At 49.3% G+C, this 23,417-nt stretch overlaps 1 protein-coding gene across 22 annotated transcripts in view; it reads right to left on the bottom strand.

The window, feature by feature from the left end:
* Nucleotides 1-23,417, bottom strand: part of PIK3CD (phosphatidylinositol-4,5-bisphosphate 3-kinase catalytic subunit delta) — a 104,266-nt gene that overhangs the window by 51,872 nt on the left and 28,977 nt on the right. The window lies entirely within an intron of this gene.

A 23,417-nucleotide genomic window follows, 5' to 3' on the forward strand; every position in this document is an offset into this window, starting at 1 on the left:
CAGCCTTGACCACCCTGGTTCAAGCGATCCTCCTGCCTCATCCCCTCAAGTAGCTAGGGCTGCAGACATACGCCACCACACCCGGCTAATTTTTGTATTTTAGTAGAGACGGGGTTTCACCATGTTGGCCAGGCTGGTCTTGAACTCCTGACCTCAAGTGATCTGCCTGCCTCAGCCTCCCAAATTGCTGGGATTACAGGTGTGAGCCACCGCACCTGGCCTGCTGCTGCAGTCTTAAGATGGCCACATAATATCTCTTAAAACTACAAATTCCACTTCCCTTCTTCTGTCCTGACCTCAACTTAATCACAAACAAACAACCTCCCTTCCAAAACACACACACACTCATGGCAGTCCCCCTGTCAAGTGTCAGCTATGTGGTAGTTCGCCCCATTCTCCTGGGGTCAGATCTGCAGCTGGCTACCTGCCCAGGCACTCAGCACTCAGGCCCTCCTTCCCCACCCGGCTGTCAGCTTAGGGGTCCTCCTCCACCTATCCTCATGAGATCTACAGACAACCCTGTAAGCTCTGAGCCAAAGAGGAAGAAATCCTGGGGATGACATAGAGGGCTCTGGACACCTCATTCCACCAGTCGTTGTCCTGGTCACACTCTCTCCTTGGCAGGGGGCCCGTGACACTGCTTCCATTCTCAGAGCAGGTCTCTGGGCCACTCCTGCCCCTGGAGCCTCTGGGATCGGTTCAGACTCTGTCCCATAGCACAGCCTCTTCATCTTTCATCAGGCTCATCTTCAGGGCTACGGCGGCCAGCCCCCATGACTAGGCACCTGATGTCCATTTTCTCATTGAACATCGTGACAAGCCCCGAAGGCAGGCATTCAGTTTTATGAATGAGGAAAGTGGGACTCAAGGAGGTGACGGGGAAGGAAGTGGGTTTGGGTTTATTCTGGAGCCTGCTCTTTACCACCATACCACACTGCCTCTCCCAGGCCAGTGCACTGGAGCCAGATGGTATCAACTGCCAGCTCAAGGACACCTAGGTCAACTTCCCAAAAGAGGCCTAGGGGTTGGGCAAGGAGGCCATTGAGATTGTAGAGGCCAGGCCTTGCTTGCCCCTGGCATTGGGGAGAATGGGCACCACCCCAGGCCAACTGGGGAAGGGCCAGGCACCAGAGCTGTGTCCTTCTGCCTACTCTTGTTGTAGAGGATCAGAGTCCAAGACGCCAACTCCATCAGACACAAGGACCTTCAAGGGCAAGGAACTAGGCTGGGCACGGTGGCTTATGCACTATGGGGGGCTGAGGCGGGAGGATCACTTGAGCTCAGGACTTTGAGACCAGCGTGGGCAACTTAGCAAGACCTCATATCTACAAAAAATCTAAAAATTAGCTTGGTGTGGCCGGGTGCGGTGGCTCACGCCTGTAATCCCAGCACTTTGGGATGCCGAGGCGGGTGGATCACGAGGTCAGGAGTCGGGACCAACCTGGCCAACATGGTGAAACCCCGTGTATACTAAAATACAAAAATTAGCCGGGCGTGGTGGTGGGCGCCTGTAATCCCAGCTACTCGGGAGGCTGAGGCAGGAGAATCGCTTGAACCTGGGAGGTAGAGGTTGCAGTGGGCCGAGATTGCGCCATTGCACTCCAGCCTGGGGGACAAGAGCAAGACTTCGTCTCAAAAAAAAAAAAAATTAGCTTGGTGTGGTGGTGCACACAGTAGTCCTAACTGCTCAGGAGGCTGAGGCAGAAGGATCGCTTGAGCCCAAGAGGTTGAGCTTGCAGTAAACTATGATCACACCACTGGACTCCAGCCTGGGTGACACAGCAAGACCCTGTCTCTAAGAAAAGGAAAAAACAAAACAAAAACAAACAAGGAACTCTGCCTGGGAGTCCAACTAAGTCCTGGGAAGGTGGGGACGGGGGGTGGGGGTGAGGGGACAAGTGAAAAAGAGCCAGGAAGCCCCTCCTGCATAGCCGCCTGACTCCCAGAGGCCTCCTGAGTCCTCCTCCCTGGGATCCGGACTCCCCTCCCCCAGCCCAGCACTTCTTCCTGGGAACAAGCCCGCGTTTGGAGGCAGCATGGTGCAGGGTTAGGAGCAGCCTCTGCCACTTTCTGGCTGGGTAAGACTTAGGTAAGTTACTTCCCCTTTCTGTGCCTCAGTTTCCCCATCAGTAAAGTGGGAATCACAGTAGTACTTACCAAACAGGGTTGTCATAAGGCTAATTAGCTTAGTATTTCTTTCTTTCTCTCTTTTTTTTTTTTACATCGCCCAGGCTGGAGTGCAGTGGTGCAATCTCCTCTCACTGCAACCTCTGCCTCCCAGGCTCAAGCAGAGATCCTCCCATCTCAGCCTCTGGAGTAGCTGGGACTACAGGTGTGCATCATCATGCCTGGCTAATTTTTGCATTTTTTTGTAGAGATGGGGTTTTGCCATGTTGCCCAGGCTAGTCTCAAACTCCTGAGTTCAAGCGATCTGCCCACTTCAGCCTTCCAAAGTGCTGGGATTACAAGCATGAACCACGGTGTCCAGCTAGCTTAGTATTTTATTTTTCTCTCTTTTCTTTTTTCTTTTTCTTTTTTTTTTTTTTTTGAGACGGAGTCTCGCTGTGTCACCCAGGCTGGAGTACAGTGGCACGATCTTAGCTCACTGCAGCCTCCGCCTCTCCGGTTCAACCAATTCTCCTGTCTCAGCCTCCCGAATAGCTGAGATTACAGACACCCATCACCACACCCAGCTAATTTTTGTATTTTTAGTAGAGATGAGGTTTCACCATATTGGTCAGACTGGTCTTGAACTCCTGACCTCAGGTGATCTACCCACCTTGGCCTCCCAAAGTGCTGGGATTACAGGCATGAGCCACCACACCCGGCCAAGCTTTGTATTTTCAAAGTGCCCAGCACACTGCCTGGCACAGGGTACGTACTACAAAAGTGTTTGTTGTTATTGTTATTACATACAGAAATGGCAAGCTAGGTTAATGAAAATGGCAACTTTCAGCTGGCAAACGGCAAAGCTCCCAAGCACAAATGCTACTGACAGGACCCACGGGAAAAGAAACTTTACATGATGCCCCCTACTGGAGCATGTGCTCATTCTCGGAGTGAGGGCTTCCCCTAGTCCAGGAGAGATTTCTAAGTTGAACCTGCCTCTGGCCCAGGCTCTGTGATCCCTACATCTTACCCTGACTCCTACCTAGCAGAATCAGGGGTGAATGGTGCTCTCCATCCCCTCACCAAACACCCCCGCCAATGGCCTCTACATGCAGACCACCCCCGGGGTACCATGGAGTCGGGCCCTCCTTCCTATCTCTGCATGCCCACAGAGGTCGTCATGCCTGCTCCAATCGGATGGCAGTTGTTTACCTGCGTAATCATATAATGTAGTTATTACATAAGAGGGTGTGAAAAGAGCTGATTCCATGAATAAAACAAAGCTGAGTGCTTCAGAAACCTAGTAAAAGACAAGTCACCCAATAAAACAAACTTCCTGTAGAATTATGGAATTAGACCAGGCAAGACAACTGTAAAAGCTCAGCAGGAATTATTTTTTTTTTTTTTTTTTTTTTTTTTTTGAGACGGAGTCTTGCTCTGTCACCCAGGCTGGAGTGCAGTGGCGCGATCTTGGCTCACTGCAAGCTCCGCCTCCCGGGTTCACGCCATTCTCCTGCCTCAGCCTCTCCGAGTAGCTGGGACTACAGGCGCCCGCCACCACGCCCGGCTAATTTTTTGTATTTTTGGTAGAGACGGGGTTTCACCGTGGTCTCGATCTCCTGACCTCGTGATCCGCCCGCCTCGGCCTCCCAAAGTGCTGGGATTACAAGCGTGAGCCACCACGCCCGGCCAGCAGGAATTATTAAAATGTAAAAGGAAGGCCGGGCGCTGTGGCTCACATCTGTAATTCCGGCACTTTGGGAGGCTGAGGTGGGAGGAATGCTTGAGCCCAGGAGTTCGAGACCAGCCTAGGCAACATAACCAGACTTCGTCTCTACTAAAAATCAAGAAAATTAGCCGAGGCCAGGCATGGTGGCTCACGCCTGTAATCCCAGCACTTTAAGAGGCCGAGGTGGGTGGATCACTTGAAGTCAGGAATTCAAGATCAGCCCGAACAACATAGTGAAACCCAATCTCTGCTAAAATACAAAAATTAGCCAGATCTGGTGTTGTGCACGACTGTAATCCTAGCTACTCGGGAGGCTGAGGCAAGAGGTTTGCTTGAACTGGGGAGGCAGAGGTTGCAGTGAGCCGAGATCGCACCATTGCACTCCAGCCTGGATGACAGAGCGAGACTCTGTTTCAAAAAATTAAAAAAAAAAATTAGCCAGGTGTGTGTGATCCCTGCTTACTTAGGAGGCTGAGGCAGGAAGATGGGTTAAGCCCAGGAGGTCAAGGCTGCAGAAAAACCATGATCGAACCACTGCCCTCCAGCCTAGGTGACAGAGCGAGACCCTGTCTCAAAAAAAAAAAAAAAAAAAAGTAGGATTAAAAAAGTGGATTATACATTGCATGTACGCCTTATACAGAAAGATGAACCTGTGGCCTACTCAAACATAAGCCCTTGGCCATCTGAGAGCAGATCAGGGAACCAATGTACACTGACATATTTTTTTTTTTTTTTTTTTTTGAGACGGAGTCTTGCTCTGTCACCCAGGCTGGAGTGCAGTGGCACGATCTCGGCTCACTGCAAACTCCGCCTCCCGGGTTCATGCCATTCTCCTGCCTCAGCCTCTCCGAGTTGCTGGGACTACAGGCGCCCGCCACCACGCCCGGCTAATTTTTTGTATTTTTAGTAGAGACGGGGTTTCACCGTGGTCTCGATCTCCTGACCTCGTGATCCGCCCGCCTCGGCCTCCCAAAGTGCTGGGATTACAAGCGTGAGCCACCGCGCCCGGCCTACACTGACATATTTTAAGTGAAAATGAAATATTTATTGGGAAGGGAGAAAAAACAGTAGCTGGCATCCATAGCAGCTTCTCCAGGTGAGTGCTGCTGGAGAGGTATATAGGACTCTGTGCGGCCAGCCACAGAAAAAAAATAAAATAAAATGTTTACATTTGAGGTAATGCATTTTAATAATTCTCTACCTGAACCAAAGTCACTCAACCAACAAATCACATTGGATAAAAGTGCTATTAAACTATTCATTTCTCCACCCCGCACGGTGGCTCACACCTATAATCTCACCACTTTGGGAGGCCGAAGTGGGAAGATTGCTTGAGCCCAGGAGTTGGAGACCAGCCTGGGCAACACAGCAAGACCCCTGTCTCTACAGAAAATGAAAAACATGGCGATGTGCACTTGGGAGCTACTCAGGAGGCTGAGGCGGGAGGATCACTTGAGCTCAGGAGTTAGAGGCTGCATTGAGCTATGATGGCACCACTGCAGTCCAGCCTAGGAGCAGAGTGAGACCCTGTCTCTAAAAATAAATAAATAAATAATCTCGGCATTTCTCATCCTAATTGTGTCTAATGGTTCATCATCCTCTTTGGTCCTAATCCACATTGTTAAAACTGGTTGGAGTCGCTGTGCTGAGAGTAGCGGAAGCCACAGAAAAAACATAAACATCTTCCCAGAGCACCCATTTGACTCTAAAGTTAGGGGAAAATATGCTTTATAGTAAAATAAACATGGATATATCATGGAATCGAATGTAAAATTAACATTAGCATTAAAAATAGAAGTTGAAGCTTCAAAGCGAGGTCGCAGTTGGGGTGGGCGGCTGCAGGTCAAGAGCTGCACATCCCATCTCTTTAGGCTGGAGGGATGGTGGGAAAGTTGGAGAAACACGGCCCATCAGGGTCAAGGTTACTGCCAGCTGCCCGGCCATCTCCTACCCACTCCCCCTGGGAACCCGCAGCACATGGGCTCCTGGGGTGCTGCCTTGTGAGCCTCACAGGTGACACCAGAATCCACTGCTGTGGCCAAGGTCACCTGAGGGCAGACCTCACTGTGAGCTGCCATACCTTCCAGTCCAGGCCCCTTGAGCGGGGCCAGGGGCAGCTCTTGCCACCATCCTGGGAGAGGAAGAAAATGGCCTGCTCAAGATCTCACTCCTAGCAGTATTTGCCTCAGATACCCAAGCTCCTTCCTACCTTGAAAGGCTAGAAAATGCTGACAAGGCCAGATGTAGTGGCTCATGTCTTAATTCCAGCACTTTGGGGGGCCGAGGCGGGAGGATCTCTTGAGTCCAGGAATTCAAGAGCAGCCTGGGCAACAAAGCAAAATGGGATATTTATTGACACATGTTCTGTGCATTCCATCTGAGTCATTCATGGGAAGATCAAATAAGGTAATGGATGAATAAAGCTTACTACACCCTGCAAACCTCAAGAACTCATGACAGGAACACCTGTCATTAAAATCCACTCTGAGCCAGGCTGAGCAGGGCTCACCCGTAGTCCCAGCTACTTGAGAGGCTGAGGTGGGAGGATCATTTGTGCTCAGGAGTTCAAGACCAGCCTGGACAGGCCAGGCCTGGTGGCTCACACCTATAATCCCAGCACTTTGGAAGGCCAAGGTGGGTGGATCTCTTGGGCCCAGGAGTTGGAGACCAGTCTGGGCAACATGGTGAAACCCTGTCTTCCATTGAAATACAAAATTAGTGGGGTGTGATGGCATGAACCTGTACTCCTGGCTACTTGGGAGGCTGCGGTGGGAAGATCGCTTGAGCCCAGGAGATCAAGGATGTAGTGAGATATGATTGCACCACTGCACTCCAGCCTGGGCGACAGAGTGAGATTTTATCTCAAAAAAAGACCAGCCTGGACAGTAGAGTGAGACCCCAGTTTCTAAATAAATAAATTTTTAGGCCAGACGCGGTGGCTCACACCTGTAATCCCAGCACTTGGGGAGGCTGAGACGGGCAGATCACTTGAGGTAAGAAGTTTGAGACCAGCCTGGCCAACATGGTGAAACTCCATCTCTGCCAAAAATACAAAAATTAGCTGGGTGTGGTGGTGGGCGCCTGTAATCCCAGCTACTCGGGAGGCTGAGGCATGAGAATCGCTTGAACCAGGAAGGTGGAGGCTACAGTGAGCCAAGATCGCACCACTGCACTCCAGCCTCGGTGACAGAGCGAGACTCCGTCTCAAAAAAAAAAAAACAAATTGTTTTTTAAAAATCCATTCCCTACCACAGTGTGGGCCTCAAAGATTCACTCATCCAATGGTAAAAACTGCAACTTTTTGGGTACCCATAACTTGGTCCAGGTGTTTCATTATTTCCAATCTTTACGACATCTCTACGACAATCCAGTCAAAGAGGTACTATCATCCTAATTCTCAGATGAGAACCCAGAAACTTAAATAACTTGTCAAGGTCCCCTACATGTTAAGTGTCAAAGCCAAGATATGAAGCCTGTAATTCTAAAACTCTTGCTTTTGATGCTAATCTGAAGCTAACTTTTTATTCATTTTCAAAACACAGTCCTGCTGGAGAAATGGAGCCATTCACATCTTAGGAAACTATCACATATTAGATGTGCTGCACTCAATTTAAAAATAGACCACACATCATCACCGGTTTCCAAATGACAGCAGATGGGCTGTATTATTCAAAATACTCATCACACCACACAACAGGGAAAAAAAGATTCATGACCTGGTCATGGCTCCTGGATGCTTGAAACCATCAGAAACAGAAGTTGTGGTCTGGGAGTACATCTCCTTTCCTTGGCTCTGAATATGAGGAACTTTTTTTTTTTTTTTTTTTTTGAGATGGAATTTTGCTCGTCACCCAGGCTGGAGTGCAACCTCTGCCTCCTAGGTTCAAGTGATTCTCCTGTCTCAGCCTCCCAAGTAGCTGGGATTATAGGCACCCACCACCATGCCTGGCTAATTTTTGTATTTTTAGTAGAGACAGGGTTTCACCATGTTGGCCAGGCTGGTCTCGAACTCCTGATCTCAGGTAACCCACCAGTTTAGGCCTCCCAAAGTGTTGGGATTACAGGCGTGAGCCACTGCGCCTGGCAAAAAACATTTTTAATGGAATTTTTTAGAAGGACGTGTAAGGAGAAAGTTGAGGTTTTTGTTTTTCCTCCTAGAAGAAAATTCTCATGAAGTAGTTCATTTGAGACCAAGATACTGGTGTTATTAACTTCCTCCTCAACAGCAGGTCAGCAGTAAAGAGGAAAATGCAGGCATCAAGCACACCCTGTTTGCGTGACTTTCCTCTCCTCCCTTAAGGCTCCCTGAAGCCCACTCAAAAGGAAAGCCAAGGCCACTCTGAAGGGTTTAAGAGGTCTGGCGCAGGCTCATGCCCGTAATCCCAGCACTTTGGGAGGCCGAGGCAGAAGGATCGCTTGAGCCCAGGAGTTCGAGACCTGAACCAATGTATACTTTTCATGTACTGATTTATGATTTTACCTACAATTCCTGTCTTCCTAAAATGCATAAAACCAAACTGTAACCCGACCATCTTGGGCACACTTTCCCAGGACATGTTGAGACTGTTTCTTGGGCCATGGTCACTCATGTTGACTCAGAATAGGCCTGGGCAACAAAAGGAGACCTCCATCTCTACAAAAAGCTACAAAAATTACCCAGGTGTGGTGGCATGTGCCTGTTGTCCCAACTACTAGGTGGGCGGATCACTTGAACCCAGGAATTGAGGCTGCAATGAGCTATGATCGCTCCACTGCATTGCACCCTGGGTGACAGAGCAAGACCCTGTCTCAAAAAAAAATTAATTAGAAATAAAAATAATTAAAAGGTTTCAAGAGCAGGCATTATGGGCAGCAACCCAAGCTGGAGTCAAAGCTCCAGATTCTGTCCCCTGAAATAGCTGAGGAATCCACCCAGCTGCCTCAGTTTCCCAAACAGCATATAGGGTCGTCTGGATGTGAGCAGCAAAACAGTCACCAAGACAAATTCTGGACTTGAACAAAACCATTAGTGAGTCCTTAGCCCCCATTTCCATGCTACAGAGGCTGCAGGATCACAGCAGACTCAGAGTCCTGGAGACAGCCCCGTCAGCCCCTACTCATCTGCTCAGGGAGCTAAGACCACCTGGGATAGGTTCACCGGCTTGCCCAGGGAGGCTCACACCCAGATCCAGTCAGCCAGCCGAGGACACAGTCTATCTGGACAGAAAGAGGTTGTCAGCTCCCCTTCTGGGACCATCTACCTCTAGGGCAGAAAAATCAATCTGCTATAGATTAAAACAAAATCAATCTTGAGGGAGAACAGAGACTTGTTAATTTACATTAATATATAATAAGAATGAGGGAAAGGATGGGAGAGGGGTAAGGGATAAAAGACTACACATTGAGTACAGTGTACACTGCTTGGGTGACGGGTGCATCAAAATCTCAGAAATCACCACTAAAGAACTTACTCATATAATTAAAAACCACCTGTACCCAAAAAACTATTGAAATAAAAATAAAGTATTTGCCAAACCAAAAAAAAAGTAAGAATAAGAACAGCTAATATTTACAGAGTATCAATTATGTGGTAGGTGATGTTCACTATCTATTTACCTTATTTAATCCTTCAGACAAACCTAGGAATGGGTCCATTAAGGTTCATTTTACAGACAAGGAAATAGAGGATCAGAGAAGTTAAGTAGGCACCTCAAAGTCACACAGCTGGGAAGTGGAAGAGCTATGGTTTGAATCTGAATCCATCCAACACTAGAGTTCATGGGTTTAACTACTGCATTACTGAATTTCAAGATGAATCCAACTGCCGGGGAGTTGGTTCACTGGACAACTAAGGAAGTGCAGACCTCATGCTATATACATCCAGCCAGTAAAGAGAAAGAAAGCTATTTAAACTCACTGGCAATAAAAGAACTAGGTTTTACACCAGGAGTGGTGGTTCACTCCTATAATCCCAGCACTTTGGGAGGCCAAGGTGGGAAGATCACTTGAGCCCAGGAGTTCCAGACCATCCTGGGCAACATGGCGAAACCCTGTCTTTACAAAAAACAATACAAAAATAAGCCAGGCCTGGTGGCGGCACCTGTAGTCCCAGCTACTTGGGAGGCTAAGGTGGGAGGATCACTTGAGCCCAGGAGGTCAGGGCTGCAATAAGCTGTGATTGCTCCAGTGCACTCCTGTGTGGGCGACAGTGAGACCCTATCTCAAAAAAAAAAAGAAAAAGGAAAGAAAGATACGTTTTAAATAATTACCTCTGAGCCTATTAGCAAAACATTATTTCGGCCGGGCGCAGTGGCTCACGACTGTAATCCCAGCACTTTGGGAGGCCGAGGTGGGCGGATCACGAGGTCAGGAGTTCGAGACCATCCTGGCCAACATAGTGAAACTCTGTCTCTACTAAAAATACAAAAAAATTAGCAGGGCGTGGTGGTGGGCGCCTGTAGTCCCAGCTACTCAGGAGGCTGAGGCAGGAGAATGGCGTGAACCCGGGAGGCGGAGCTTGCAGTGAGCCGAGATGGTGCCACTGCACTCCAGCCTGGGGGACAGAGCCAGACTCTGTCTCCAAAAAAAAAAAATTAGCCAGGCGTGGTGGCGGGAGACTGTGGTCCCGGCTATCTGGGAGGCTGAGGCAGGAGAATCACTTGAACCCAGGAGGCGGAGCTTGCAGTCAGCCGAGATTGCGCTACTGCACTCCAGCCTGGGCAACAGAGTGAGACTCCGTCTCAAAGAAAAAAAAATTCTTCCAATATTATTCAATATTGGCAAGGATGTTATAAAACTATCATATGTCACTGGGATAAATTGGTCACCCAGGCTGGAGTTCAATGGTGTGATCATCGCCCTTGGCAACCTTGAATTCCTGAGCTCAAAATCCTCTCACCTCAGCCTCCCAAGTAGCTGGGATTACAGGTGCATGCCACTGTGCCCAGCTAATTTTTAAAAACAATTTTTGGCTGGGCACAGTGGCTCATGCCTGTAATCCTAGCACTTTGGGAGGCAGAGGCGGGCAGATTGCCTGAGCTCAGGACTTTGAGACCAGCTTGGAAAACATGGTGTAACCCCCTCTCTACTAAATATAAAAAATTAGGCCGGGCACAGTGGCTCACACCTGTAATCCTAGCACCTTGGGAGGCTGAGGCGGGCAGATTGCCTGAGCTTAGGAGTTCAAGACCAGCCTGGGCAACATGGTGAAACCCTGTATCTACTAAAATACAAAAAATTAGCCGGGCATGGCGGTGTGCACCTGTGGTCCCAGCTACAGGAGGCTGAGGCAGGAGAATCACTTGAACCCGGGAGGCAGAGGTTGCAGTGAGCCGAGATCACGCCACTGCACTCCAGCCTGGGCAACAGAGCAAGACTCCATCTCCAGAAAAAAAAAAAATTAGCAGGCATGGTGGCACAAGCCTGTAATCCTAGCTACTGGGGAGGCTGAGGCAGAATTGCTTGAACCCGGGAGGCAGAGGTTGCAGTAAGTCAAGATCACACCACTGCACTCCAGCTTGGGCGACAGAGCGAGACTCTGCCTCAAAAAATAAATAAGTAAATAAACAAAAATTAAAAAAAGAATTTCGTAGAGACGGGGGGAGGGTCTCACTATGTTGCCCAGGCTGGTCTCGAATTCAGGTGTGAGCCACTACACCTGACCTCAAGCATTTCTTTCTACTGATTTCAAGACAAAGCTTAACTTTTTCAACGAGTTGCCAATCAGAAAATCTTTGAATACGGCCGGGCGTGGTGGCTCATACCTATAATCCCAGCACTTGGGAGGCCAAGGCAGGTGGTTCACTTGAGCTCAGGAGTTCAAGACCAGCCTGGCCAACATAGTAAAACCCTGTCTCTACAAAAATACAAAAATTAGCCCAGTGGGTGCCTGTAATCCCAGCCACTCGAGAGGCTGAGGCAGGAGAATCATTTGAACCCGGGAGGCAGAGGTTGCAGTGAGCCGAGATCACACCACTGTACTCCAGCCTCGGTGACAGAGTGAGACTCCACCTCAAAAAAAAAAAAAAAAGACCAGGCGCGGTGGCTCATGCCTGTAATCCTAGCACTTTGGGAGACTGAGGTGGGTGGATCACCTAAGGTCAGGAGTTCGAGACCAGCCTGGCCAACATGGTGAAACCCCATCTCTACTAAAAATACAAAAGCCGGGCATGGTGGCTCACGCTTGTAATCCCAGCACTTTGGGAGGCTGAGGCGGATGGATCACCTGAGGTCAGGAGTTCGAGACCAGCCTAGCCAACATGGTGAAACCCCATCTCTACTAAAAATACAAAAAATTTGGCCGGGCGCGGTGGCTCAAGCCTGTAATCCCAGCACTTTGGGAGGCCGAGGCGGGCGGATCACGAGGTCAGGAGATCGAGACCATCCTGGTTAACACGGTGAAACCCCGTCTCTACTAAAAATACAAAAAATTAGCCGGGCGAGGTGGCGGGTGCCTGTAGTCCCAGCTACTCAGGAGGCTGAGGCAGGAGAATGGCGTGAACCCTGGGGGGCAGAGCCGGCAGTGAGCAGTGAGCAGCCTGCAGTGAGATCGCGCCACTGCACTCCAGCCTGGGTGACAGAGAGACTCCGTCTCAAAAAAACAAAAAACAAAATACAAAAAATTAGCTGGGTATCATGGCGGGCGCCTGTAATCCCAGCTACTCTGGAGGCTGAGGCAGGAGAATTGCTTGAAGCCAGGAGAATGAGGTTGCAGTGAGCCGGATTGTGCCATTGCACTCCAGCCTGGGCGACAGAACAAAACTCTGTCTCAAAAAACAAAAACAAAAACAAAAATTAGCTGGGCATGGTGGTGGGCAACCGTAGTCCCAGCTACTTAGGAGGCTGAGGCAGAAGAATAGCTTGAGGCCGGGCGCGGTGGCTCACGCTTGTAATCCCAGCACTTTGGGAGGCCGAGGCGGGCGGATCACGAGGTCAGGAGATCAAGACCACGGTGAAACCCCGTCTCTACTAAAAATACAAAAAATTAGCCGGGCGCGGTGGCGGGCGCCTGTAGTCCCAGCTACTCGGAGAGGCTGAGGCAGGAGAATGGCGTGAACCCGGGAGGCGGAGCTTGCAGTGAGCCGAGATTGCGCCACTGCACTCTAGCCTGGGCGACAGAGCGAGACTCCGTCTCAAAAAAAAAAAAAAAAAAAAAAAAAAAAGAATAGCTTGAACCCAGGAGGCGGAGGTTGCAGTGAGTGGAGATCGCACCACTGCACTCCAGCCTGGGTGACAGAGTGAGACTCCGTCTTGGGGGAAAAAAAAAGAATGAAAGGGTTTACAGGATGATGAAAGCTGAAATGTTTAAACAGAAGGAAGTTGTGTCTCCTTTACCTAAATATTTATGAGAATGGATATTATATCTGGCTGTGGAATTAGTTCCCCTGCCTACCATTGGAAACCAGGAAGCACGTAAATCCCTCCTCAAGCAGTATTAATTGGACATGTCCATGTCCACACCAAGCCCACACAGCGTAGAATAGAAGCTGCAGTGCCGGCATGTGCTGGCATGAGCGAATTCTGTTCCACAGCCCTATGTGGAATGTAAACCAGAGCTACGGCAAGAGCTTGTGAGTGCACCCCATCTCTACTAAAATACAAAAAATTAGCCGGGCATGGCGGCATGCGCCTGTAGTAGGGGAGGGTGAACTGGCACCCAAATCTCCTAGAGATGAGGTGACTACTGGGACTTTGGACTAGAGCATTTCCACTTGAGAGCCATTTACTACCTTGCCATGGGACATTCACCAAAGCTACCCCTATGACGGATATGACTGAAAAACATGAAATTACTTCTTCAGGTTCTTTTTTTTTTTTTTTGACAGGCTGTCACTCTGTTACCCAGGCTGAAGTGCAATCACGGCTCACTGCAGCCTTGACCTCCAGGGCTCAGGCAATCCTCCTGCCTCAGCCTCCCAAGTAGCTGGAATCACAGGCGCACACCACCACACCCAGCTAGTTGTTTTTATTTTTTGTAGGACAGGGTCTCCCTTATGTTGCCTAGGCTGGTCTCGAACTCCTGGGCTCTAGTGATCTTCCCATCTTGGCCTCCCAATGTGCTAGGATCACAGGTGTGAGCCATCACACCCAGCTAGAAGGACATAAAATAATCTTAAGACTGAAATACCCAGGACATCTTGGGTGATGTCAAGGAAACACTCTAACAGGGATGACAATGCCCAGAAGAGTTCCCTAATAAAACAGAAATCATTTATACGGGATGGCATTACCTGGGGAAGGCAAGGAGGAGATACTCAAATGAGCAGGGAGCCTCTTTTCCCCTAGGACTCACTCTGGCACTATGACGACCAGATGGATTCTGTAGCACCCAACAAACAGCTCTCCCTGACCAAACAAGAGCTGCTGGGGTAGTGGCTAGCAGTTCCGAGGTGAACAATGCCTCGTTTGCAAAGATGCCAATTTGATCAAAGATGGTAAAAACAAATCAGCTCTAAGGGCCGAATTGCATGCTGTTTTCCCAGCAGTGATGGGAGAATTCAACGGTGGTAAAACCCCCTGTATCTGTGCAGGGCTTTGGGTGCCAGTTCACCCTCCCCTTGTGGGAGGTGATCAACAGCCTAGCCATACATTTAGACAGGAGGGCAATGCAAACCTGACCTATTAAATGGATATTTCTTTGGGACACAGCCCTATACAAAATGAGGGGTAGGGTGGGTGCGGTGGTTCATGCCTGTAATCCCAGTACTTTGGGAGGCCAAGGCAGGTGAATCACCTGAGGTCAGGAGTTCGAGACCAGCCTGGGCAATATGGTGAAACCCTGTCTCTACTAAAAATACAAAAATTAGCCGAGCATGGTGATGCCTGCCTGTAGTCCCAGCTACTTGGGGGGCTGAGGCAGGAGAATCGCTTGAACCCGGGAGGTGGAGGTTGCAGTGAGCTGAGATAGGCCACTGCACTCCAGCCTGGGCGACAGAGCGAGACTCCATCTCAAAAAAAGAAAGAAAAAGAAAAAAAGGACAAAGAAAGAAAGAAAACGAGGGGTAAAGTCGGACCTCTTCATCAATGATAGACTGGATTAAGAAAATGTGGCACATATACACCATGGAATACTATGCAGCCATAAAAAAGGATGAGTTCATATCCTTTGTAGGGACATGGATGAAGCTGGAAACCATCATTCTCAGCAAACTATTGCAAGGACAAAAAACCAAACACCACATGTTCTCACTCATAGGTGGGAACTGAACATTGAGAACACTTGGACACAGGAAGGGGAACATCACACACTAGGGCCTGTTTTGGGATGGGGGGAGCAGGGAGGGATAGCATTAGGAGATACACCTAATGTAAATGACGAGTTAATGGGTGCAGTACACCAACATGGCACATGTATACATATGTAACAAACCTGCATGTTGTGCACATGTACCCTAGAACTTAAAGTATAATAAAAAATATATTAAAAAAATAAAAATAAAAAAAAAAATAATAAAGTCGGACCTCTTAACGCCCATCAGAAGAGCCTTCTAGGTTTGTAAGGTGACAAGAATCAACAGGTAGATATCAACAGGTAGATATCCCACATGCTCCCTTGAGGTGGCCACCTAGGTCCGTGAAATGAGGGGATACGAGCCCACAGCGGTGCAGAGATGGGCTGGATCTAGCATGTTCCTCCGCACCCTCTAGGGCGCATAATGCCAGGAAGAAATGTTCCGTGTGCCAGTGAGAGAGACAGACACTGCACAGGGCTGTGGGGCAGATTCCCTGGTGGGAGGCCCTGAACATAGCTGGCAAGTGAGACTGAGGCTGGTAGCCCTGGGGACTACGACTGGGTCTTTTTTTTTTTTTTTTTTTTTTTTTTTTTTGAGACAGAGTCTCGCTCTGTCACCCAGGCTGGAGTGCAGTAGCGCGATCTCGGCTCACTGCAAGCTCCGCCTCCCGGGTTCACGCCATTCTCCTGCCTCAGCCTCTCCGAGTAGCTGGGACTACAGGCGCCCGCCACCGCGCCCGGCTAATTTTTTGTATTTTTAGTAGAGACGGGGTTTCACCGTGGTCTCGATCTCCTGACCTCGTGATCCGCCCGCCTCGGCCTCCCAAAGTGCTGGGATTACAAGCGTGAGCCACCGCGCCCGGCCTTACGACTGGGTCTTGAATAGACGCTGACGTGGAGTGGGCTTTGGTTACCCATTGGAAACTGCAAATGCTCAGAGTGCCAGAGCCAAACCAGAACGAAAGACACCGTGTGGGTTTGGATGGCTGTCATTTCTTCAGACCACAGAACACGCTGTACAGCCCATAATGTCCAGCTATGGGCTGGACAGAGAGACAGCCTCCGCAGAACAATAGTTTGATAAAGAAATGTAACCGCGGCCAGGTGCAGTGGCTCACGCCTGTCATCCCAGCACTTTGGGAGGCCGAGGCAGGTGGATCACCTGAGGTCAGGAGTTCGAGATCAGCCTGGCCAACATGGCGAAACCCCATCTCTACTAAAAATACAAAAATTAGCCAGGCATGGTGGTGGGCACCCGTAATCCCAGCTCCTTGGATGGCTGAGACAGGAGAATTGCTAGAACCTGGGAGGTGGAGGTTGCAGTGAGCCGAGATCTTGCCACTTCACTCCAGCCCGGGAAAAAGAGTGAGACGCTGTCTCAAAAAAAAAAAAAAAGAAAAAAGAAAAAAGTAATGGAACCGCTCTTCCCTTTTGTGGCCATCACCGAAGCCGAAGTGGCCAAAATGAAGTTCAATACCTTTGTGACTCAGAACCACAGCAAGAACCACAAAAGGCATTTCTATGTACCTTCCCATAGTCGCAGGAAGAGAGATTATGTCTTTCCCTCTTTCCAAAGAGCTGAGGCAGAAGCCTAAGTTCAGGCTGTGTGAGGACACCACAGAGGCCAGCAAACCGGCAAAGCAGTCCAGGTTTATAGGAAGAAATATGTCATCTACACTGAACGAATGCAGGGGGAAATGTCTAATGGCACAACTGTCCACGCTGGCATTCATCCCAGCCAGGCTGTTATCATTAGGCTAACACTGGACAATGACCACAAAAAGATCCTTGAATGGGCCAGGCGTGGTAGCTCACACCTGTAATCCCAGCACTTTGGAAGGCCAAGACAAGAGGATCTCTTGAGCTCAGGAGTTCGAGACCAGCCCGGGCAACATAGCAAGACCTTGTCTCTCCTAAAAAAAAAAAAAAAAAATGTTTTTTTAAGATGGAGTCTCGCTCTGTCGCCCAGGGTGGAGTGCAGTGGCATGATCTCGGCTCACTGCAACCTCCACCACCCTGGTTAAGGGTTCAAGTGATTTTCCTGCCTCAGCCTCCTGAGTAGCTGGGACTACAGGCATGCACCACCATGTCCGGCTACTTTTTATTTATTTGTTTGTTTGTTTGTTTGTTTGTTTTGAGACGGAGTCTCACTCTGTCACCCAGGCTGGAGTGCAGTGGTGCAGTCTCCGCTCACTGCAAGCTCCGCCTCCTGGGTTCACACCATTCTCCTGCTTCAGCCTCCCAAGTAGCTGGGACTACAGGTGCCCGCCACCAAGCCCGGCTAATTTTTTGTATTTTTAATAGAGACGGGGTTTCACTGTGTTAGCCAGGATGCCTCGATCTCTTAACCTCGTGATCCGTCCGCCTCGGCCTCCCAAAGTGCTGGGATTACAGGTGTGAGCCACCGCACCCAGCCAATTTTTGTATTTTTTTGTAGAGACAGGGTTTTGCCATGTTGGCCATGCTGGTCTCAAACTCCTGATCCTAAGCGATCCACCCGCCTTGGCATCCAAAAGTGCTGGGATTATAGGTGTGAGTCACCACACCCGGCCTCTACTAAAAAAAAAATGTTTTAAATTAGCTAGGCGTGGTAGCATGCACCTACAGTCCCAGCTACTCCAGAGGCTGAGGCAGGAGGATCACTTGAGCCCATGTAGTCGAGGCTACAGTGAGCTGTGATTGCACCACTGCACTCTAGCCTGGGCAAAAGAATGAGACCCTAAAAAGAAAAAGAAAAGAAAAATCCTTGGCTGGGTATGGTGGCTCAGGCCTGTAATCCCAGCACTTTGGGAGGCTGAGGCGAGTGGATCACCTGAGGTCAGTAATTAAAGACCAGCCTGTCCAACATGATGAAACTCCGTCTCTACTAAAAATACAAAAATAGCTGGGCGTGGTCGCGCGCGGTGGCTCAGGCCTGTAATCCCAGCACTTTGGGAAACTGAAGCAGGTGGATCACTTGAGGTCAGGAGTTCAAGACCAGCCTGTCCAACATGATGAAACCCCATCTCTACTAAAAATACACAAATTAGCTGGGCGTGGTGGCGCATGCCTGTAATCCCAGCTACTCGGGAGGCTGAGGCAGGAGAATTGCTGGAACCTGGGAGGCGAAGGTTGCGGTAAGCCGAGATTGCGCCATTGCACTCCAGCCTGGGCAACAAGAGCAAAAATCCGCCTCAAAAAAATACAAAAATTAGCCAGGTGTGGTGGTGCATACCTGTAATTCCAGCTACTCAGGAGGCCGAGGCAGGAGAATTGCTTGAATCAGGGAGGCGGAGGTTGCAGTGAGGCTGAGATCACGCCACTGCACTCTAGCCTGGGTGACAGAGCAAGACACTGTCTCAAGAAAAAAAAAAAAGGCCAGGCGCGGTGGCTCACGCCTGTAATCCCAGCACTTTGGGAGGCGGAGGCGGGCGGATCACGAGGTCAGGAGATCGAGACCATCCTGGCTAACACGGTGAAACCCCGTCTCTACTAAAAATACGAAAAATTAGCCGGGCGTGTTGGCGGGCGCCTGTAGTCCCAGCTACTCGGAAGGCTGAGGCAGGAGAATGGCGTGAACCCAGGAGGTGGAGGTGGCGGTGGGCCGCAATCGCGCCACTGCACTCCGGCCTGGGGAACAGAGAAAGACTCCGTCTCAAAAAAAAAAAAAAAAAAAAAAAAAAAGTAGTACTGTAGTACCCACACACAGTACAATGTCCAGCCTTAAAAATGAAAGAAATTCTGATACATACCCCCACATGGATTAAGCTTCAAGAAAGCATGCTAAATTAATGAAGCCAGTAATAAAAAGACAAATACTGTAGGATTCCACTCATGTGCAGTACCTAGAGTTGTCAAAAGCACAGAGACAGCAGAATGGCTGCCAGGGCTGGGAGGAGAGGGGAGTTAGTGTTTAAGGGGAAAAGAATTTCAATTTTGCAACATGAAAAAAATGCCTGGGGGTGGGCGGTGGTGACGGTTGCACAATAGTGTGAATGTACTAAATCCCACAGAACTGCACTCTTAAAAATGCTTAAGATGGTAAATTTTATGTTATGTATATTTTACAATTAAAACATGAAAATTAAGATAAAAAGCATATGCCTACTAATTACAACTAAATTATTATTATTATTATTATTATTTTTAGACGGAGTCTCGCTCTGTCGCCCAGGCTGAAGTGCAGTGGCGCGATCTCGGCTCACTGCAAGCTCCGCCTCCCAGGTTCACGCCATTCTCCTGCCTCAGCCTCCCGAGTAGCTGGGACTACAGGTGCCCGCCACCACGCCCAACTAATTTTTTGTATTTTTTAGTAGAGACGGGGTTTCACCGTGTTAGCCAGGATGGTCTCGATCTCCTGACCTCGTGATCCGCCTGCCTCGGCCTCCCAAAGTGCTGGGATTACAGGCGTGAGCCACCGCGCCCGGCCAACTAAATTATTTTTTATTTTAAGTTCTGTGGTACATGTGCAGGATGTGCAGGTTTGTAACATAGGTAAATGTGTGCTACGGTGGTTTGCTGAACCTATCAACCCATCAGCTAGGTATTAAGTCCCGCATGCATTAGCTATTTATCCTGATGCTCTCCCACCCCCTACCCCACCCTCACAAGCCCCAGTGTGTGTTGTTCCCCTGTGTCCATGTGTTCTCATAATTACAACTAAGTTAAAATGCACGTCCAAGAGAAGTTAATGGAAAGGATACCCAAATGGGCAACCGCTGTGTTGGGCTAGAGGGATGATGATAAATGACTTCTGTTTCTAATCTACTCCACACCAGCTCCTTTGCAGACACAGCATGGATCGCTATGTGCCTGGCATTTTACACAGGATAATATACAAAATCCTCAAGACCAACAGGTAGGTATTGCTGTCTCAGTGTTACAACTGGACTCTGAGGTTCTGACGGGTTAAGCGATTTGCCCAAGGTCACCCAGCAGATACAAAGTGGCTGGGTGGCCAGGCCCAGCATTTTGGGAGGCCGAGGCGGGTGGATCACTTGAGGTCAGGAGTTTGAGACCAGCCTGGCCAACATGGAGAAACCCCGTCTCTACTAAAATTACAAAAATTAGCCAGGTATAGTGGCAGATGCCTGTAATCTCAGCTACTCAGGAGGCTGAGGCAGGAGAATCGCTTGAACCTGGGAGGCGGAGGTTGCAGTGAGCCAAGATCCCACCACTACACTCCAGCCTGGGCGACAGAGTAAGACTCCACCTCAAAAAAAAAAAAAAAGTGGCTGGGAAAAAACCCAGTTCAGCTGACTCCAAAGACAGTACATTTTCTCCCATGTGGCAATCCCCCTAAAACCACCACCTCACCCAGCCCCACCCTCACCTGGACATAAATGACTTTTTTTTTTTTTTTTTTTCTGAAATAGGGTCTCGCTCTGTCACCCAAGCTGGAGTGCAGTGTTGCAACCATAGTTCACTGCAGCCTTAAACTCCTGGACTCAAGTAATCCTCCCACCTCAGTCTCCCATGTAGCTGGGGCTACAGGCGTGCATCACAATAACCAGCTAATTTATTTTTATTTTTTGCAGAGATGGGGGTCTCACTATATTGCCCAGGCTGGTCTCAAACTCCTAGGCTGAAGTGATCCTCCTTCCTTAGCCTCCCAAAGCATTAGAAATACAAGCATGAACCACCATGCCCAGCCATAAATGGTTTTCCAAAGTTTCAAAAACAAGGCCGATTATGCTTCTCTATTGATAAGAAAGCACTTCTTCCAGATTTCATGACCAACATAGAAAAGAGCAATGCCTCTACTGTGGCTGATGCAAGGGGGGGCCCAGACCTTCCAGGGAGCCCTGGAGCACCTCACCCAATCATTCTTCCATGTCCTTATCCACCCCTCCTACAAACTTCAATGATGAATGGGGCTCCCCAAACCCCTCCCAGTGCCACCAGCCCCATACCATGTCCTGGGGTAAGAGGTGGAAACAGAGCAGCATCTGTGTCACCATCTGAGCCCTCCCCCCACCTCTCCCCAACAGACAAAAGTTCAAAATGTGAGGGGCTGTGTGACCTCAGAGAGAGAGAGTAGCCCTGGGCTGGGAATGGGCTGTGGAGGGCAGGGGCTGTTGTTGAAGATAAAGAGGGAGGAGTTTGTTGGGGAGGGAAAGTAAGAGAAGCATTTCCCCTCCTGAGCTCCAGAAGTTTTCTGCTCCTGGGACCCCAGGAGGTTGGGGGTGGGGTGGGGACTGCCAGTTCATAAAAGTTGGGGAATGGGAAGCAGGAAGGAGGCTGGGGTCAATGGTCCAGCAGAGACCACCAGGGACTCTGACATCTCTGCCTAAAGTCACCCAGGGGAAAGCGGCAGAACAGGGCAGCTTCCCTGAAAAGATAACCGCACTCCCCACTGTCTCCAGAAAATACAGAAAGACATTCCTGTTTATCTGTAGCGGGCTGAATGGTGGCCCCCACAAAGGTAGGTCTTAACCCCCCAGGACCTGGACATTATCTGGAAAAATAATAATGTGGAAAACGGGTCTTTGCAGATGTAAGTAAATTAAGGATCCTGAAATGATTTCTACCTGAATTATCTGAGGGAGCCCTAAATCCAACAAGAAGTGTCCTTAAAAGAGACAGACGGAGACCCAGACACATCGAGGAGATGCCCTTGTGAAGACAGAGGCAGAGACTGGAGTGATGCAGCCACAGGCCAAGATACGCTGGAGCCCCCAGAAGGAAGAGCAAAGAAGGATTCTCCCCCTATAGTCCCCAGAGGGAGCGAGGCCTTGCTGATGCCTTAATTTTTAACTTCTGGCCTCCAGAACTGTGAGAGAATATATATATATATATATATATATTTTTTTTTTTTTTTTTTTTGAGATGGAGTTTCACTCTGTCACCCAGGCTGGAGTGCAGTGGCACAATCTCAGCTCACTACAACCTCTGCCTCCTGGGTTCAAGCAATTCTCCTGTCTCAGCCTCCCAAATAGCTGGGACTACAGGCATGTGCCACCACGCCCGACTAATTTTTGAATTTTTAGTAGAGACGGGGCTTCACCATGTTGGCCAGGCTGGTCTCGAACTCCTGACCTCAGATGATCCACCTGCCTCGGCCTCCCAAAGTGCTGGGATTATAGGCGTGAGCCACCACACCTGGCCCATTGCTGTTGTTTTCTTTTAGTGACAGGATCTCGCGACGTTGCCCAAGTTGTAGTGCCATAGCTACTCGCAGGCTCAATCATGGCTCACTGCAGCCTCAAACTCCTGGGCACAAGTGATCCTCCCACCTCAGCCTCCCAAGTAGCTGAAACTATAAGCATGCACGTTTCTGTTGTTTTAAGCCACAGAGTTTGAGGTCATTTGTTACAGCAACCACAGAAGTTTAACACTGGTTGAGCATCCCAAATCTGAAATCTAAAACGTTCCAAAATCCGAAATTTTTGAGTGCCATCATGATCAAATACAAAGCTCCTTGGAGCATTTCGGATGTCAGATATTTGGATTTGGAATGCTCAGTTGGTAAGCATATAATGCAAATATTCCAAAATCCAAACTCCAACCCATTTCTGGTCCCAAGCATTTTGGATAAGGGATACTTAATCCGTACAGCATCCCTCCAGGACCAAAAATCCCAAATAGGTCCATCCCTTTCTGCGTCTCCTCCTCCCCCACCCTACTCCTGGCACCTCCCACTCTTCCGGCATTTTCTCTAAGTGGAAGCAATTTCCCCCAATATGAGTGAAACAGAAGCCAACTGAAATACCACTTTGGAAATGCCACACCCTTCACTCTGATCACTCCCCCTGTGCTCAGAATGTAATAGGAAGGCCGGGCATCGTGGCTCACGCCTTTAATCCTAGCACTCTGGGAGGCCAAAGTGGGCGGATCACCTGAGGTCAGGAGTTCGAGCCAGCCTGGCCAACATGGCAAAACACCGTCTCTGCTAAAAATACTAAAAATAGCTGGCCGTGGTGGCGCATGTCTGTAATCCTAGCTACTCAGGAGGCTGAGGTGGGAGAAGTGCTTGAACCTGGGAGGCAGAGGTTGCAGTGAGCCGAGATCACACCATTGCACTCCAGCCTGGGTGACAAAGCGAGACTCCGTCTCAAAAAAAAAAAAAAAAAAGAAAAAAGTAATAGGAAAAGGGACCCATTTCCAGGAGCCCTGACCCTTATCCGAGGTGGTAAGGTTGTGACTTCTGGGGAGGAAGGGGACTTTTATGCATATCCAGCCAGTGCAGCCGGAAGGGGAACTTTCACAGGCCCCAGGGACTGTGCTGGCCCTCAGGGAGGGGAGAGTGGCCCATTATTTCGGTAGGACCCACAGCAAGCCACAGTGTTTAGCTGCAATAAAAAAAAGGGGGGCGGGGGGTTCCTGGGTTTTTTATTTTTTCCATCTTGAAACTGGCAGCATTTCTGATATGATTGCCGGGGATTTCCACCA

This window comes from Symphalangus syndactylus, chromosome 22, assembly GCF_028878055.3.
Source record: "Symphalangus syndactylus isolate Jambi chromosome 22, NHGRI_mSymSyn1-v2.1_pri, whole genome shotgun sequence".
NCBI classification, from domain to species: Eukaryota; Metazoa; Chordata; class Mammalia; order Primates; family Hylobatidae; genus Symphalangus; species Symphalangus syndactylus.